Raw genomic sequence first — 4,406 nt, forward strand, 5'->3', positions numbered from 1 at the left:
TCCATTTGAGCCTCCGTTATAATCTCCCTTTAGCCATTTCCCGAATCAGAAGCTACAATTGGAAGCCAACTTCAGCTTCGATCAGACAGTCAGCTAGAGGACGGGACTGACGTCTCCTTCTGTCCAGTCCCGTTCTGTTTAGGATCCTGCTCAGAGTACGCATGCTATTAATGGTTTTAACCACAGTGCAAAGCAGCATCCGTATCTCTACATGTTGTAGACCAAACATGAAGGGAAACCTGACCAATTCCTGTTAGCCACTGTACTAGCCACGCATAATATCGCCACTAACTGGACATAAAAATTATCACGTTTTAACAAGATACGTATCACGTTTTAACAAGATACGTATCACGTTATAACGTGATAGCGCTCGAATTTGTTTTTTCCTGCGTGATAGCAATGCGCTTCTGTAGGATCTTGATAGATAACCTGCAATCTTGATAGGTTTTATCAAGATTGTACTGCAAGTTAGTCAGACTTACCATGCAGTTTATCTAAACTGCCAAGATCAAACACACACACGGCCTCCATACAGACAAAATATCTAAGTAAGGAAGTACAAGAAAATCTGAAAGAACTTATAGGAAGAAATATGCGATCCTGTCCATTTCCTAACCGCCAGATTCCTTTTGGTACTCCTTCACTGAAAATCTTGAATCGCTCTTAACTTGGGGTCACCAGCAGATCGCGATGGATGTTTAAACCAAGGGATCCCCCATCCTGAGCAAGCACAAGGCAACAGTGGAGAGGATAACTCCCATTAAAAGGAAGAAACCTCCAGCAGAACCAGGCTCAGGATGAGCAGCCATCTGCCGAGGCTGGCTGGTTTCAAGAGGGCAAAAATAAAAAAACAAACAAACAAAAAGAAACACATTAAAATACAGCTGGAACTGAATCTCTGAAATAAGAAAAACACAGTGTGTTTAGTGATTAGTGTACATGGTGCCCCAACAATGTAAGCTAGTAGAAGGAACTACCTTTCATTGGAGTCAGTCCTGAATGTAGCCACCAGCCACTGGTGAAACCCAGGCTCTGACACCAGCCACTGACAACAGCAACCAGCCAATGGCAAGGTCCAGGCTCTGAGACTTGTCAGCAGCCACTGGCAAGACCCAGGCACTAACATGAGCCACTGGTGAAGTCCAAGCTTTGACACCAGCCACTGGTGAGGTAAAGACACTGATGCCTGCCACCACCAACCACCCACTGGAGAGGCCAAGACACAGACGCTAGCCACCACCCACTGACGAGGCCTAGGCTCTGACACCCACCACCAGCCACTGGCGAGACCCAGACACCGACAGCAGCCACCAGCCACCACTCACTGGTGTTTCCCCGGATCCTATCGCCACACCCCACTCGTCTCCAGTCGCCACAGTCCCCATGGCTATGGGGTTCCAGGTGGCCAGGCTGACACCAGGACGCCAAGTGGCGCAGTTGGTGGCATGGCCCGTACCTGCGGGTGGATTCCCCGCATCTGCCAGAGCTTGCTGGCCTGAGCCTGCCACTGTTGCGGCGTACCAACCGCCCGAGCCTGCCGCGTCCGCTGCTGTGGAGGAGCAGCCCCTTCTGACACCAACCTGTCGTTGGTGTCAGAGCCTTGGCCTGACCAGTGGGTGGTGGGTGGTTGCTGGAGTCAATGTCTGGGCCTCACTTTTGGCTGGTGTCAGAGCCTTAGCCTTACCAGCGGGTGGTGGGTAGTGAGGCCCAGACACCGACACCAGCCACTGACGACGTCCAGGCTCTGTCAGCAGCCACCAATTCCCAGGTTCCAACACCATCTAGTTGTTGTGAGGACTTAAAACTGAGCTACACTTTTTAAATAAATATTTTTACTAAATTAATTAGTTAAACAAATACAAAACTTATATGAAAGATGGCCTCCTCTTCATGTGTACCCGCCGCCTGAGCTTGCTGCTGTTGCGGCATACCCGCCGCCCGAGACTACAGCGTCCGCTGCTGTGGTGGAGCTGCCCCCTGAGATTCCGTAGTCTGCTGCTATAGAGGAGCAGCCCCCCGAGCTCCCTGGGTCTGCTGCTATGGAGGAGCAGCCCCCTCTGACACCAGCCTGTCATTGGTGTCAGAGCCTTAGCCTTACCAGCGGGTGGTGGGTAGTGAGGCCCAGACACCGACACCAGCCACTGACGAGGTCCAGGCTCTGTCAGCAGCCACCACTTCCCAGGTTCCGACACCAGCTAGTAGTTGTGAGGACTTAAAACTGAGCTACACTCTATAAATATTTTTACTAAATTAATTAGTTAAACAAATACAAAACTAAGAATGAAAGATGGCCTCCTCTTCATGTGTACCCGCCGCCCGAGACTACAGCGTCCGCTGCTGTGGTGGAGCAGCCCCCCGAGCTACCTGAGTCTGCTGCTGTGGAGGAGCAGCCCCCTCTGACACCAACCTGTCGTTGGTGTCAGAGCCTTAGCCTTACCAGTGGGTGGTGGGTAGTGAGGCCTAGACACCGACACCAGCCACTGACGACATCCAGGTTCCGACACCAGCTAGTTGTTGTATGGACTTAAAACTGAGCTACACTCTATAAATAAATATTTTTACTACATTTATTAGTTAAACAAATACAAAACATATATGAAAGATGGCCTCCTCTTCATGTCTCGACTAACCCCATGCACTCTAAAATTATAGAGGCATGTGTATCCCGGTTGACCCCAGTTGTTTTTCACCTTTAGACTGATGTAGCTGAAGGAGTCCATGTTTTCTTCCTGTTAGCCAAGAAAGATGCATATTAGGAGGGTTATATTGATAATCCATAGCTACAAATAGACAAGACAATGGAAACAAAGGAGATCTGCTTAAAGTGCATGGAAGCCCAGTTCAACTGTCCTTGCTGTAAATATATTTTGCATTGATTTTTCAAGATGCCATGGAATTATACTAATATCTTTCTAACCAGAAAACGTAATGTTATCTAGTAAAACTGGAGGTTTATTTTGATTTGTTTCTTATCGTGATACAACAAAAATAACTATTTTGTGATAACAGATTGATAGATTTTGTTATAAGACATAATAAAAGTTGTTGTGAAGAACCTTATGGTTGTATATTAGGAAAAATTACCAATATTTATAACAGGGTCAGTCACTCTGGGCTTCTGTAAGAATTGTTGTATTTGGTTAATAAAATATTAATTTGACATATTTACAGGAAGTTTGAAGGTCTGTAAGCTGTCATCATCCTCGTCATATTGAAAAGTTCCCAATAAACTCTCCTGATCGTGTAAATGCTTCTTTCCCTGAGACAAAATTAGATAGAAATCCATTTCATTATCTTGTTCTTTCTATATATGTGAAAGTTAGTTGGTGTATCTAAAAACATATCACACCCTGAGATAAGCAGAAAATTCATTTGTGCACACAGAAATTTTTGATGTGATCAAGTGATGTCACACTAAATCATTGCCAACACATTTAAAGCCCCTTCTTACACACTATAGGTGGGCACATATATGATACATGTGATGTTGCTTGACTTACATAGACAGAAAATTCCTTCGGTGCACTGGAGACTGTGAAAGTCGGGGATGTACTCTTAGGAATGTGACCCAGGGACACGTGAGTAACGGTGATTCTGTGGGACAGTTTGATGGATAAGCGTCCTGGGAAGCCTGCAAAGGCCCAACATTGTCCAGGACTCGAATGATTTCTTCCCTGAAGACAGAGTACAAAACAAAGTTTAGGTGGGGTACCAAGACTAATTAGAAAAGAACATCATAAAGCCTAATATTTTATCAAACAGGAATACCATTTTGCATAATATTCATTTAATGTTCTGAGGTTGTTCAGACCTGAATGGCTATGCTTGGGCCTAAGGGTTGTTGTTGAAAATATATCCCAAACAATCTACATGATCTGTTGTGAAATGTTGCTGCAGTCATCTGTGGCACAAGTTTTGCACCTGCACAAAAAAACAGAAATACTGAGTCAAGAAACCTTAATACTGAAAATCTGCAATCTGGTTTATGATCTTATTTCTAATAGCTCACCTTGAGACTGACACAAGCCACGGTAGTAAACACGTGCTAATGTACATTGTGGACTAGCAGACAGGCAGAAAGTTTTTGCGTCAGGACTCGGAAAAAGAATGGTTCTCCACTGTCAGTGGGGTATCTGTACAGGCGATGTCAGGTATCCTGATCGTATTTGTGGAACTAAAATTCACAGATTTCCAAAATATGAAACGGAAAGCCTTGCTTGGATCAAAGCTTGAGCACGACCGCATTTGCAGCTCAACCGTCGTAGGATCAATAAGAACAAAGGAGTGTGTGCTGGTGTAAGTATTATTGCTTTGCTTTCTTTGGGTTAGGGTTAGGGTTTTGTTTACTTAAAACATAATTTTTGGCACTTTTTTTCTTGAACAAAGGTCTTTATGACAGTATG

The 4,406-nt window shown here is 45.0% G+C and overlaps 1 long non-coding RNA gene across 2 annotated transcripts; it reads right to left on the bottom strand.

The window, feature by feature from the left end:
* Positions 1-2,579: 2,579 nt before the first annotated feature.
* LOC107835209 (uncharacterized) lies at positions 2,580-4,009 on the bottom strand. Of its 2 annotated transcripts, XR_001661035.1 has the most exons (4): positions 3,815-4,009; positions 3,504-3,677; positions 3,173-3,262; positions 2,580-2,732 (listed from the first exon to the last, which is right to left on the bottom strand). It is a non-coding gene; the product is annotated as an uncharacterized LOC107835209 (long non-coding RNA). The 2 variants fall into 2 exon arrangements; XR_001661034.1 differs by lacking the exon at positions 3,815-4,009 and having other exon boundaries at positions 2,581-2,732; positions 3,504-3,719.
* Positions 4,010-4,406: the final 397 nt, after the last annotated feature.

This window comes from Poecilia formosa, unplaced genomic scaffold (assembly GCF_000485575.1).
Source record: "Poecilia formosa unplaced genomic scaffold, Poecilia_formosa-5.1.2 Scaffold1234, whole genome shotgun sequence".
In the NCBI taxonomy this organism is placed as follows: Eukaryota; Metazoa; Chordata; class Actinopteri; order Cyprinodontiformes; family Poeciliidae; genus Poecilia; species Poecilia formosa.